Source organism: Lathyrus oleraceus, chromosome 5, assembly GCF_024323335.1.
Source record: "Lathyrus oleraceus cultivar Zhongwan6 chromosome 5, CAAS_Psat_ZW6_1.0, whole genome shotgun sequence".
NCBI classification, from domain to species: Eukaryota; Viridiplantae; Streptophyta; class Magnoliopsida; order Fabales; family Fabaceae; genus Lathyrus; species Lathyrus oleraceus.
This window is the reverse complement of record NC_066583.1, coordinates 322,544,724-322,560,637: the sequence shown is the minus strand read 5'-3', so window position 1 is coordinate 322,560,637 and position 15,914 is coordinate 322,544,724.

Here is a 15,914-nt window from a genome sequence, read left to right as displayed (position 1 = left end):
TTGTATTATCTACCAACATATCAATGTGTGTCAACGGAAAATCATCTTTCGGACTAGCTTTGTTCAAATCTCTATAATTGACACACATACGAACTTTTCCATCCTTCTTCGGAATAGGCACAATGTTACCCATCCACTACGGATACTCAGCATTCACAATGAAACTGGCATCGATCTGCTTTTGAACTACTTCTTTGATCTGCACTGCCATATCAGGATGATTTCTTCTCAACTTCTGCTTGACTGGCGGGCATTCTGGCTTCAACGGCAATCTATGCTCCACAATCTCAGAATCTAAACCAGGCATGTCTTGATAGGGCCACGAAAACACATTTGAATACTCTCGGAGAAGATCAAACAACCCCTTCTTAACCTCTGGACATATTTGAGACCCAATATTGACTTCCTTTTCATCATCTTCGGAACCCAAGTTGACTAACTCAATCTGCTCTTTGAATGACTGGATGGCTTTTTCCTCGTGCTCAAGTAGACGAGACAATTCATCAGACACTTCTTCATCACTTTCTTCCTCATCCTCAAACACAGGGAATTCAAAGTTTGGAGAAGGAGTAGGATCATTGTATTTAATGGGTTTAGAAACCAACCTGCATAATGATTTGATATTTTGATCTTAGAGAAGTGAATTGTGACCAAATATTATGCAGATGGACAATTATTACTTATTTATGTTTTATGTGATTACTATTTTCAGAAAAGCAAAAAGTAAAAAAAAAAACATCATAGATGTGGATGAATAGAATTGCATTTTATTGATGATTTATTTGAAATATGCCCAACAATGTTCACTTCTCCCATAGGCATATGAGAAGGATTTTTCAAATATGATAAAAACAAATTACTTAGAGAGATGGACTATAACAGGAACATAAACAATGATCCAATTGTTGCAAGCCTTTCAATGCGTCACAAAATTGGCACAGTCTTCATCTTGATCACCCTCGATCACAACACCTGAGTGTTGTTCATTACTATGGATGAACCATCCGCTACAAGAACTAGGTTGCACATCTTCATAAGACGACCCTCGCTGAAATCCCAATTCGGATCTATTCTTGTTCTCGGCGACCTCTACCATACGGTCCCACTGATCTGAACTTCCATCTTCAATAATCTTCTGAGCGTCTTTGAAAGAGGACATGGGTGCCCCAGTTGTAAGACCCCAATTTTGACCCTAAGATCCCTCATGCAATTTCATCATAATCATTAGCATTGGGATCATACCTTGGCATCCTCCTTACCCCTTTCTCATTGGTTTTGTCTTGGGAGAGATCACCAAGCACTTTATGATTATATCATACTTGTATATTATCATTTCACTAACCAAAATACTAAAAATATGTCTTTGTATCTATCTAACTCTTTTGTAGGTAGGGGCATGATCTCCTTGATTCATTGATCACATCTAGGGTTTGAGACCCTCATGAACAAAAAGCACAATCAAGAATCAACTCAAGAATGGTTATGATCATCATATATGAGTCCTATTTGAAGGTGAGAAAAACAAGAAAGGGGGTTTTGAATTGTTTTGGAAAATAAGCGTTTTTGCAAAATAAAATCACACAGGATTTTATACTGGTTCGCTTATAACACAAAGCTACTCCAGTCCACCCGGCCAAGGTGAATACGCCTTCAACAAGGACTTAATTCACTAATCTTGAAAGATTATTACAACCAACGTCTAAGAGAAAGATCTCTTAGTCCTCTCAAGTATACAGACTGCGCAGAGTCACTTGAGGAATACAAAACAACTTAGATAAAAACAGAGTTTGTAATCTAGAGTGCTTCTAGGATAAAGAATGTATTACAGCAGTAAGAGCAATTAGAATAATTCACGTTCTGAGCAAAAGCTCGTGAATAATTGAGAGAGAGAGAGAGATTATTTTGGTGTGTTCAGGAGTGTCTCTCAATGCTGTTTGCTGTCCTTTATATAGAGGTGAAAGGACCGTTGAAATTGATGGCAGATAATTTTATCTTGATTAGGAATCAATGCCATAACTTCTGTTGTTTCTTGCCAAAACAACTTTGTCTCCCTGAATAACTTCTTTCCAATAATAGTTCCTTTCCATTTAAATTTGAAGTTGACGTTATTCATTCTGAATTAGGAAATCCATTATTAGAGTCTACGTAACTCTGTTAATCTGAGATCTTGCTATGTGGATTCGGAGCTTCTGATGTTTTGATCTCTTAGGGTTCTGATGATGACTTCAGATGACGCTGAGAGCTTCTGGAATTTAGATATACCTTTATTTAGTCAGAACTTCTAGAGCGTACTCCTGGTTCAGATGCCTCTGATGTTTTTTTGCTGTTTTGCTCAGAGTTAGAACATCTTGAGCGCGTTACTACTTCAGATGCTTCTGATAATTTGTATCTGATATGATTCTGTATCTGATGACGCAATCAGATTCCTTTCTTTTTGTTTAGATTCCTGCACACTTAGAAACGTTTTGTTAGAGTGCCATTTTTGGTTTCGTCCTTTGTTATCATCAAAATCTTGGAATCTGTTGTAGAACAATTTTGTTCTTACACCATTTGCTTCTACATGTTATATCGATCAAGTTTGCTTCAAGAGTTTGAGGGTGATTCTCCAACAAGCTATCTCACCAATTGATCAAATTTATCAAGGGACACTTCAAAATTCATCATCTTATGCATATATGATCTAACATGAGCCATGAATTTCAACAGAATTGGAAATTAGTAAGTTGGTTGATGGTGGTTGGCCAGATGAATTCATCTGACCAAAATTGGGTCTCCCTAGACCCTATCTCCTACAAGTTTCACCATATGAAAATTATTCTAAGATAAAATTTACTCTAAATGAGATTATAAACAACCTTCATGTTGATACCAAAGCTAGTTTTGCTTGGAAAATCATTTTCTATGTTGAAACATTATAGGTCATTTTGTCTAAACCCTAATTTGAAAGTCATCTTCCCAAGGCCATAACTTGCACAATTTTTATAAGATGAAATATTTTCAAGTTTCACAATCAAAATCAATGTGTCTACTTAAACTTTGATGTTTGGAGTCGGAGCTAATTCAACTTATTTTCCCATGTGATATGAGGCTACATTATAGGTCACTTTTGACCTATACCATTGATCAAGTGATTTTGCCAAACTTCAAAAATGCATAACTCTATCATTTAAAATCCAAATGACATTAAATTGGTAACCATTTTGAATGTATTTGAGAGAGCTACAACTTTGATGAAGACATGTTTCTCATTTGAGGCTCCTATAAAAAGTTAAGCAAGGTGGAATATTGAGACATATGACTTGACACTTAGAAAATTTTAAATATGTCAAATTTTTCCAAACTTCCACCTCAAACATCTCCAAGTTCCAAGCTCCAAATGAAAAAGTGTCCAACATCAAACTTGATCCTCTTGATCTCACCTTTCCAAAGAGCTAAAATTCATGCATTTTGGATGAGAAATGCATAGGTTGCGCATGGCTTAAACAGGCTGGTATCAAGTGGCATGGATCAAAGTTCAAACAACAATGCTCAATTTCCTTGCAATCCAATCCATCTCCAATGCATCTGAACTTCATTTTGGACTTTCAAACAATCATTTCATGGGCCTATGCGCGCCCATGCACCATGCTTGCATCATTTTGCCAAAATTGGAAAGTTGAGTGAGTGTGCAAATATCATTTGAATTCTCTATAAATTGCGCCAACTTTGAATCCCCACAGAAAACCCTTCACATTAAGAGGATAAACCTGAAAAATTCAGTTGAATTTGAGCTTGAATCTCCAATATTTTGGAATTCAATTCTCCAAGAGTCCATTTATTCTAAGCCATTCCATTCCTCTTCTGCAAGCAATTGAAGTGAAGCCAAGCACGATTCAGATCAAGATTTAGCAAGCTGGGACCTCCATTGAAGGTAATTTGCAGAAAATTTGATCTCTTCAATTCTCCTTGTTTCTTGGTCAATTCTCTTGATTATTGTGTTAGTTGAAGTCCTACCAATGTAGGCAAGGTGTTTGAGTTGCTTTGAGGCTAAATCGAAGCAACTCAGATCATGAACCTCATTTTTCAATTCCACATATCTCTCAATATAGTTGGAATTGGAAGAAATGGAGGTGATATTCGTGCTCAGTGATGTTTTCTCTTTAAAATCATGTCCATGTTTGAAATTTTGGTGACGGTTCATGATGACCAGTCCGGCGAAGCTCGCCGGAGAAGACAACCGGAGCTCTAGCTCTGGTGATGAGTTGTCTTTGGTCTAAACCGTGTGATCCATTTCTCACGTTATAATCTCAGCCGTTCCTTTTGATTAACATGTTTGCAGCACAGTTGACTCATGCATTGGTGGAACGCGCACTGTGGATCATCAGATCTGCCACCTCAATTAATGAGGGAGATCTGATGGTCCGCGTATTTTTGATTTTTTTGATTTTCATTTTAATTCCATTTTCTTCAATAATTCATAATAAATTTAATATCGATCCAAAAAATATGCGACTTTCACTGAAAATTTTCAAATATTTTTCTCTTTTATATTCTGAATTAAAATTATTTTTTGGATCATTATTTATATTTTTCATGAATTAATTGATTTTTCATTTGTTTTTAATTGTTTAAAAATATTTTTAAGTGTCCAAAAATTATGAATTTTTTTATCCAAGGTACTTTGACCTTGTTTGACCTATGATAAATCACATGGCCATTTATTTGGTGTTTTGATATGATTTTAGGATTCGGACAAAATATATTTGAATTTAATGTATTATTTTAATATTTTTAATTGAATAAATGTCATTTTAATTATGTTGACCATTTGGATTGACTAATTGGATTTTGTCATCTGTTGTTGGGCATTGGTCAAGGTTGATTTGACTTTGTCAAGTTAATATTATTCGATTTAGGGGATTGATGGAATGCACATTCCATCCCCCAAAATGAATGAATAATATTAACTTGGTAAAAGTCCTCCTTTGACCAATTTGTGATTTCATTCATCCCTTTCCCTTTTCATCTAATTCCCCTTCTTCATCCATTCATTTCAATTAGCCAATGACATCTCAAAATCCTAATGCTAGTTGATTGAAAGATTAACATGAGTATGGATGAGATTAGGTCACTCCTTTTGCATATTTTTGTGTGTGGTATGTTTAATGAGCATAGTTCTTAATACTATGTCTCCAACATGCATTAACACCAAAAGTTTATTGCCCGACCTCAAATAGTTGTGACTTCTACATAAGTCCAATTACGATTGCTTAACACAGTGCTAAATTTGTGACATAAAAGGCATAAGCATTCTAGTTAGTGAGATTGTAAGTCTCCCCTCTTCCATGGTATTGTGTGGAAACTTGGCCTTCTTTCCTTCCTTTGGAAAATGTTTTGGTTCAAGGATCCATGCTTGTGGCAAGTTTGTTGAGTGTTCTCTAAATAATGTCTTGAAATCAAAAAGCAAACAAAACTAACTATTAACTTACTAACCATTAACTTTTACTTTCAAGCCTTTACTTTTAATGCAATTTACTTTTATTGTTCTATTATCATTTGCCATTGTACATATCATTCTAATTGTTTATTTTTATGCAATCTTCACTTTGTCCACATGGACCATATTATGTGATATACTTTGTTGCTTTGTTTGTTTGATTGGTCTTTGACCATTAATGCACATAATAATAACAAAAACCCTAAAAGATTTTTGAGTGGACTATTGTTTTGATCTTGCCCAATTGGACTTAGAACTTTGGCAACATTCCTTTGCTAATGGACTTGGCCAATGCCAATTTATTGAAGAACCAAAAAATTGCAAGTTTGTATTCATCTGATACATCATTCAATACCTCTCCAAATTCATCTGCAACATTGATCATTATTAAGCTGTTATTTTGATCCCGTGACTTGTGGAATCCATTTGTTGCATGGGCTATTTTGAAGAAGATCATGAAGTGGATAAGCTTGGATGAGGCCATATTTATTTGATGCCCATGGTCTGATTGATATAATTGTGCATTTGTGTGTTTCTTGATTCTGAAAAGTCCAAGGGAATTCTGGGTTTCTATTGACATACTTGTCTTTTGGATTGCTCCCATTTGATTAGATCTTTTCAACTTTAAACTTTTAAATCCTTGTATATAGGGTAGTCTCTTCATCTCCTCCCCATTTCTTTAATTTCAAAATCTCCCCCCTCCATTTTCAAAATCTTCTTTGTGTGAACTATTTTGTTCTAAACTTTGACCACTTTTACAAAAAGATAGAAACTTTGGCTCTATGCCATTGCATTTTCAAACTTATTTTTTTTAAATCAAACTTGTAAATAAACTTAACCATACTTGACTTAAACTTAAAAAAATCCAAAAAGAACTAACTCATTCAACTCATTTTTAGGCCCTTGTGCCTTTCAAACTTAAGCTTTGGTTGAAACCAACAAACTCACTTTGAAATTTATAGCACGAACTACGAGGTTTTGATCCCTCATTTTTATGTTGGTATATAGGCACAAGACCGAAGGTCTTGTCAAACACAAAAATAATCAATGAATTCTTTTCTCATCCCCCTATTCTATTTGTTAATAAACATGACTTTATACCAAGTACATATGCACACAAAAAGGGCTCCCTAGGAGTACCTAGGACACTTTTGGTGCTAACACCTTCCCTCTGTGTAACCAACCCCCTTACCTGTGATCTCTAACTTTTATTAGTTTTTATTTGAAAACTTCTTACTATTTGGGTTTTGTTCGTACTTTTTCCCTTTTCCTTTGGAAACAATTAAAGCGCGATGACGACTCTTGTTAATTGATCTCTAGCTTGTCAATAGCTTAATGATCAGGAATTTCCCGCTACAGAAATTAAGTGGAAACTATGCTGGGGAGTAGTCTCCAGTGGGTTTAGCCTACTTTTTGTGTGAATATATTTGTATATATCTAATGTTTGTATATATGTATGTGTGATATAATCTGCTTGTTGTGCTTGAAAATCTCTGAGTGGTGAGATAAGTTCTAACCTGAACTTGAGTGCAATTAAGATAGCAGGATGGTATAGTCATGTTCGACTTGTGTGGAGTAGTCCTTAACAAGTTGACTTGAGATCCATCTGCTCAGTGGAGACTCCTTTGGATTTCGAAATGTCACACAAGTATTTGTGGTTAGGCATTACTATTTCTAATTGGGTCTGAGAAGCTGAGGACCTTAGAACACCTAACCCATCTTGGCCTATTTAGGACGTAGTGCGGAAACTGTTCAAGTGTAGACTTGATAACAGTTGTTACGCGATACTACACTCATACGAGTTTCTCTTGAGAATATTATGGGTCGATGAGTCAGTCATCTTAACCTGTAATATCGGATAGATGGAATTAAGACTATGGGAAATTTTTAGAACATGATCTACATGTTTTTATCCTTAGTTCACTCCTTTGGGATGGTTCTTACCCAGAATCCATGCTTGTAACTTGCAACAAACCCTTGATTCTTGGTTGATCCAATCAAGTCTTGTCAATATCAATGGAACTTGGGTGTTGATAAGGTGTAAACCATAATCCACCAAAATGGATGATTGATCTTGACAATGACTTAATTCATCCCTTAACCTTTGTTTGCCTTGTGTGTGATCCCTTACTTGTGATTGTTGCATTCATGCATTTCATGCACATCATAACATTCATCACACAAAATTTCAAGGAACTAAGGCATCATTTGCAAATATTTTCAGACCATGGATTATGGACGAAGGAACACTAAGAAGTACAGTTTCAGATGTCCCGACTTGAAAGAGTTAAGGAAGCTAGCATCTTTTGTATTAGATCCCTTGGACTTCAAACAACGTCATGGGAAGCTTCTATCTATCTTATTTGCTGATGTAGTTGAAGGACTCTTGAGTGTATTGCTGCAGTTCTATGATCCTCTCTACCATTGTTTCACTTTCCCATATTTTCAGCTTGTGCCTACCTTGGAGGAGTATTCTCATCTTTTGGGGATACCCGTTTCTAGTAGAGTACCCTTTAGTGGATTGGAGGAGATTCCCTGGTCTATTATTATTGTTGAAGCTCTTCACTTGAAAATGTCTGAGATAGAGTCTCATTGGATGAAGAAAGGAGGATTATTTGGGTTGCCATCTGTTTTCCTCATCAATGAAGCTACCACTTTTGCTCAAGCTGGTAGTGTGGATGCTTTTGAAGCTATCTTTGTGTTGCTCATCTATGGATTAACTTTGTTCCCTAACATTGACGGTTTTGTTGATGTTAATGCCATTAGACTTTTCTTGATTGGAAATCATGTGCCTACTTTGTTGGGTGATATGTATTTCTCTTTGCATATAAGGAATTCTAAGGGTGGTGGAACGATTGTCTGTTGCATTCCTCTTTTGTACAAGTGGTTTACTTCGCACTTGCCTCAGACACATGCTTTTGTGGAGAACAAACCATGTCTAAGGTGGTCTCAGAGACTTATGTCTCTCACTAATGATGATATAGTTTGGTATGATCCTTCTCTAAGCAGTTTGGAGATTATTGATAGTTGTGGTGAATTCTCTAATGTGCCTCTCATTGGTACGCAAGGAGGAATCAGCTACAACCCTGCTTTGGCTCGTCGTCAACTTGGGTTCCCCTTGAGAGACAAACCTAATAACATGTTGTTAGAAGGTCTTTTCTATCAAGAGGGTAAAGATCCCCAAAATTTGAAGCAGAAGATTGTGCATGCTTGGCATAATGTGCATAGGAAAGGAAGATCCGAGCTTGGTCCGCGCAATTGTGTAGCTTTGGAAGCTTACACTCTTTGGGTGAAGAAGAGATCTATGGAGTTGAAGATGACTTATCCTTGTGAAAGACCTATGTCTGTGGTTGTGGTTGAGCCATTAACTCTCCCTAACCAAGATGTAGACGAGTTGGAAGACGCGCTCATCAAGATGAAGCAAGAAAAGGATATGTGGGAAGAGCGACTCCACGCTTTGAGCAAGAAGCATGAAGAGTTGCTATTGGAGTCTAAGAACAAAGATGCACCGATTGAGCTACTTGAAGATCGAGTGACGAAGAGACAGAGAGAGCCAGAGGTTTCATCTTCCAACATGCCTCAGCCTTTCGTTGCATGGAAGAAGATTGTTGACTAGCTTGTCCTCGAGAAGACTCAGATGAAGGCTTTCGTCGCATTCGAAGGAAGTACGCGCCTTTAGCCAGATCTTCTGACATTGTTGTTAGGGATCCTTAGGATGACTAGTATCCTTTTCTCTTGTATCTTTTTATTTTGGTTTCTGAAATTGTACTCAGTGTAATCCTTCCAATTTATATAAATAAAAATAAATTTTTTGGTCACATCAAATTGTTGCAATTGCCATTTAAATATTATATATTTGCAAATGATATAGTAAGTTCCTTGAAAATAAAAATAATCAAGCATTTCATTTCATGCATCATTTGCATAAGCAGGTTTTTGCCAGGTGTCTGATTGGTGTTCTTCTATGCTTTAGCCAAGCTGACTCACCAGTACAACACTCGAGCCAATCATTTAAAGATCATGGAACACCTTGAGCAAGAGAACCGAGATTTGAAAGAGGAGATTTCCCGACTGACTGCCATGATGGAGTTAGTTCTTGCTGCCCAAAGCCAAGCTTCTCCAACTCCTGCAACTCCTCCCGCGAGGACTGTCATCTCTGAAGCGGTTACCTCTACAGTGCCTGCTGCCACCGTCCACTTCGCCTTGAATCTTCCTGCTGGATTCCCCTGGGGAATGCCACCTAATTTTGTGCCAGAAGGTTTCGCTCCCACTTTTGCTTCCATGCCGGCATGTAGCCCGATCATGTCTGTCCCACCTCTCGTTGTGCACACTTTGCCGCGTGTAGAAGACACCATCTATCACTCTGAGCCATCTGAGGGACCAGACGTCTATGAGAAGATGGATGAGATGAAGGATCAATTCCTTTAGCTGCACAAGGAACTGAAAATGTTGAGAGGCAAAGATCTGTTTGGGAAGAGTGATGCTGAACTGTGCTTAGTGCCCAAAGTGAAAACCTTTGTGAAATTCAAAGTGCATGACTTTGAGAAGTATAAGGGAAACTCGTGTCCACTCAGTCATCTTGTGATGTATGCCCGTAAGATGTCAACCCAGACAGATAATGATCAACTACTGATTCACTATTTCCAGGATAGCCTGATAGGTGCTGCACTCCGTTGGTATATGGGGTTAGATATTGCAAGCATCCGCACTTTCAATGATCTAGGAGAAGCTTTCGTGAAACAGTACAAATACAACTTGGATATGGCGCCAGATAGGGACCAGCTGAGGTCCATGTCTCAGAAAGATAAGGAGACATTCAAAGAGTATTCCCAGCGTTGGAGGAAGTTGGCTACCCAGATCACTCCTCCTTTGGAGGAGAAGGAGATGAAGAAATATTTCTCAAAACCCTGAGTTCATTTTACTATGAACACATGATTGCCAGTGCCCCCTGTGATTTTACCAAAATGGTAAACATGGAGATAAGACTTGAAGAGGGGGTCCGTGAAGGACGATTGTCGAAAGATGAGGCGTCAACTAGCAAGAAGTATGGCAGCAGTTTTAGAAAGAGGAAGGATAATGAGACCAATGCTATTTCAAGTGGGAGGCAGAGGAGGCCTCAAACCAGAAGAAATTTACCACCCCGTCAACATCATCATCACAAAGTATCATTCGTCATTCCAGTATTTTCAAATCAGCAATCAACACCAATTCAACAACAACAACAACATCAGTATCAAAATCAACGTCAACAACAACAACCGCAACAAAGAACAAACACCTATAATAACAACAATTCCAACAACAATCATCACCAACAACAGAACTTTGAGAGAAAGAATGTCTTTTTTGACCCGATTCCGATGTCATATGCCAAACTGTACCCATCTTTAGTCCTCAAGAATTTGATTCAACTGAGGAATCCACCACAGATACCAGAACCACTTCCATGGTAGTATAAACCTGAACTTCGATGTGCTTTTCCCCAGGGTGCACATGGGAACGATATTGAAAACTGTTATCCGCTGAAGTATGAGGTGCAAAAGCTTATGAAGAGTGGCATGGTGTCTTTTGAAGACCGCGCGCCTAATGTGAAAGCTAACCCTTTGCCCGCTCATGGGAATACCTCAGTAAATATGGTGGACGGCTGTCCTGGTGAGCACAAAGTTTTCGATGTGCGTTTTATCCGTGGATCCTTGGTACAAATACACAAGCACATATGTATGGTGAGTGACTGTGAGCATGATCACGAAGGTTGTGATGTTTGTAATGTGAATCCAAGAGGGTGAGTTGTTGTGAAAAGGGACATCCAACGCTTGATGGATGAAGGCATGATCCAGATTTGTCAATCTCGTCATGAAGATAACAATGTTAATGTCATTGTTCCCGTTTTCAAGCAACCAGAGCGGTTGGTGATTGAGTATGATAGCAGGAAGAACATCAATAATAGATCAGTTTCGCCGTTGGTAATACGGTTGGCGGCCCAAGTCCCATATGCATCTGATAAGGCTATACCGTATCAATATAATGCTACGATGATAGAGAAAGGTCAATAGGTCCCGTTGCCTATGACAAGTTCAGTAGTGAGCATTGCAGATGTTACGAAGGTGACCCGCAGTGGCCGAGTTTTTGGACCAGTTGTCCCTGAGAATAAAGAGGAATTAATTGTTGGTAAGAAGGTGGAGGTGCCTAGTGTAGACCCTGTCGGTTGTTCAAGAGATAAGTCTGGTGAATCCAGCAATTTGAAAGCCAATAGTGATGATGATGAGGTACTCCGACTAATTAAGAGGAGTGAATTCAACGTGGTTGAGCAGTTTCTCCAGACCCCCTCAAAAGTTTCCGTGATGTCTTTGCTTTTAAATTATGAAGCGCACAGAGAAGCACTCTAGAGATTTCTTGAACAGGAATACGTGGAGCAAGATGTTACTGTGGCTCAATTTGATCATATTGTAGCCAATATCACTTCACGCAACAATTTGAGTTTTTGGGATGAAGAACTCCCTGAGGAGGGAAGAAATCACAATCTGGTTTTGCATATTTCGATGAATTGCAAAGAAGATGCTTTGTCAAATGTGCTAGTTGATACTGGGTCGTCACTCAATGTGCTTCCAAAGTCAACATTGTCAAAGTTATCTTACCAAGGAACTCCCATGAGGTACAGTGGAGTAATTGTCAAAGCCTTTGATGGCTCGCGCAAGACAGTCATTGGAGAAGTGGACCTTCCAATCAAGATAGGTCCGAGTGATTTTCTGATTACTTTCCAAGTAAAGGATATTCACCCGGCCTACAGCTGTTTATTGGGAAGGCCATGGATTCATGAAGTAGGAGCTGTTACTTCAACTCTGCATCAGAAGCTCAAGAATGGCAAGTTGGTGATTGTTGGAGGTGAGAAAGCATTGTTAGTCAACCATCTGTCATCTTTCTCATATGTGGAAGTTGAGGATGAGGTTGGAACGCCGTTCCAAGCCTTATATGTTGTTGTTGAGAAGAGAATTGGGGCACCTATGTCCTCTCTGAAAGATGCGTAGAAGATTGTTGAAGAAGGTTCTGTTGATCAATGGATGCGCGTGGTAGAGGTCGCCGACAATAAGGGAAGAACTGGTTTGGGGTTCCAGAAGGGATCGTCAACCTTTAGATCTGAAGAGATGCAACTCAACTTCCGTAATAGAGGGTTCATTCATGGGAATGAACAACACTTAGCTGCTGTGCTAGAGGATAGTGAAGAGGAAAACTGCACCAACTTTGTGACGCATGGACAGACACGCAACAATTGGATTGCTGTTGATATTCCTGTTATTTTGCATCGATCTAAGTAATTGCTTTTATATTTTAAAAATCCTTCTCCTATGCCTAAGGGAGAAGTGAACATTGTTTAGGCATTTTAAATTGATCATCAATAAAATTAATTCTATTCATCCACATCTTTGATGTTTATTTTTAGTTTTTGCTTATTTCCGAAAATGGTAATCACAAAAAAAACATAAATAAACAATATGATTGTCCATCTGCATAATATTTGGTCAAAAATTCACTTCTCTAAAATCAAAATATCAAATCATTATGCAGGTTGGTTCCTAACCCCATTGAATACAAATATCCTTCTCCTTCTCCAAATTTTGAATTCCCTGTGTTTGAAGCCGAGGAGGAAAGTGATATAGAGGTGAGTGAGGAATTATCTTGTCTTCTTGAGCAAGATAAAAAGATTATTCAGTCGTTTGAAAAGCAGATTGAGCTAGTCAACTTGAGTTCCGAGGATGATGTGAAGGAAGTCAAGATTGGGTCTCGACTGTGTCCAGATGCTAAGAATGGGTTGATTGAGATTCTTCAAGAGTATTCAGATGTGTTTGCTTGGTCTTATCAAGACATGCATGGGTTGGATTTTGATATTGTGGAGCATAGATTGCCATTAAAGCCAGAATACCCGCCAGTCAAGCAGAAGTTGAGAAGAGTGCAGCCTGATATGGCTATGAAGATCAAAGAGGAAGTTCAGAAGCAGATTGATGTCGGTTTCCTTGTGACTGCTGAGTATCCGCAATGGGTGGCCAATATTGTGCTTGTCCCAAAGAAAGATGGAAAAGCCCGCATGTGTGTTGACTATAGAAATTTGAATAAAGCCATTCTGAAAGATGATTTCCCTCAGCCACACATTGATATGTTGGTAGACAATACTGCTAAATTCAAAGTCTTTTCGTTTATGGATGGATTTTCCATATATAATTAGATTAAGATGGCACCCGAAGATATGGAGAAGACCACATTCATTACACCTTAGGGAACATTCTGTTATAAAGTGATGCCTTTCGGTCTAAAGAATGCTGGTGCAACTTACTAGAGAGCAATGACTACTCTTTTTCATGATATGATGCATAAAGAGATTGAAGTGTATGTCGATGACATGATTGCTAAATTAATTGATGAAGAGGAACATGTTGAGCATTTGTTGAAGCTATTCCAGCGTTTGAGGAAGTATAAACTCCGCTTGAATCCCAATAAGTGTACTTTTTGTGTTCGTTCTAGTAAGTTGATGGGCTTTATTGTCAGTGACAAGGGTATTGAAGTTGATCCTGCCAAGGTCAAAGCAATACAAGAGATGCCTGCGCCCAAAACTGAGAAGCAATTCAGAGGTTTTCTCGGCCGCTTGAATTATATTTCCAGATTCATTTCCCACATGACTGCCACATGTGCGCCTATATTCAAACTTCTTCGTAAAGATCAGTCTTGTGATTGGACCGAAGAATGCCAGAAAGCATTTGATAGTATCAAGGAATATTTGCTCGAACCTCCGATTTTGTCTCCACCTGTTGAAGGAAGACCATTGATCATTGTAGATGTTTTTGATTCGCTGCATTTTATGTTAAAACACTTACTGTACTTAGATGTCTTGACTGATGTCATGACATGCTTAAGTAGTATGCTGCAGGATTAGCTAATACAGGATTTACTGGATGTCAAACTGAATGTTATGACATTCATTCATGGCAACATTTTCTGGATGTCAAACTGAATGTTATGACATTCATCCCTGACAGCAGATGCTAAAGTATAGGCTAATTTTTCTGTTATGTTTCAGTATTTATCTCAGGCTGATTTTCATGAAACTAACAATTGTGCTAAAATTAAGAGACCTAACATATAGCCAATTTGTTAGCACCCTAATGTGTGGAAATTAGATTAACTTGCTTAACCTTAATTTTAGGAAATTCAAGTACAAGGCCCTTGTATTGCATTATAAAAGGATGGCAATCCTACTTTTAGCAACTGAGGGATTTGAAGCGTGAAGAATTAAATATATCATTATATCATTGTTGTACTTTTATTGTGTCTTGAATTAGGTTGTACTTGTGAGCCAAGCAATTATCACCTAGATGATAGCATTGGACTAGGGTGTTTATTGAGTTGTAATTGTTGTGTCACTCTAAGCTTTTAAGCGTGAGTGTTGTCTTTCTTGATTAAAGCTTTTAAGCACAATCAAGAGTTGTTTGAAGTATATCTTCACCACTGAATTTAAAATTCTTAATGGTTGTAATCACTGCTGTAATTGAGGGGGAGTGAGTAGGTACTCAGGTCTTAGTTTAGATTGAAATTGCATTGGGTAGGTCTTAAGTGATATGATTAAACGGGTGGTTTAAGTCCTGAATTAATACCTCTTATAGTGGATTTCCTCCCTGGCTTGGTAGCCCCCAGATGTAGGTGTGTTTGTCACCGAACTGGGTAAACAATTCTCTGTGTCATTTACTGCTTTTTACATTTACTTTCTCCATACATTACCTGTCTGCGCAAAATTGGATGTCATAACATCAAGTGTAACATCGATAGTTTGTTACTAGAATTTCAATTGGCATCAGAGCAGGCACCCTGCCTGTTAATTTCTGGGTGAGATCTAGGGACGTTACTTTCTAGTACCATGGATAAGGATGTAGGATTCTCAAATAGACCACCCATGCTGGATGGTTCTAACTATGATGACTGGAAACGTCGTATGATAGCCTTCTTGAGGTCTTTGGATAGTAAGGTATGGAGAGCTGTCAACAAAGGATGGGAACATCCAACGAAGACAAAGAGCAAGAGGCATTAGCCCTTGGAAACTCTAAGGCCTTGAATGCACTATTCAATGGGATAAATAAGAACATTTTCAGACTGGTGCATCATTGTGAACTGGCTAAAGAAGATTGGGATACTCTCAAAACAACTCATGAAGGTACCTCCAAGGTAAGGATGTCTAAACTCCATATGCTGACTACTAAGTTTGAAAATCTGAGGATGAAAGAGGATGAGACTATTCATGACTTCCACATGAATATTCTTGAAATTGCCAACACTTCTGGAGGCTTAGGATAGAAAATGTATGAAGAAAAACTTGTAAGAAAGATTCTCAGATCATTGCCCAAGAGATTTGCCATGAAGGTTACTGCTATAGAAGAGGCTCAAGATATCTGCAATA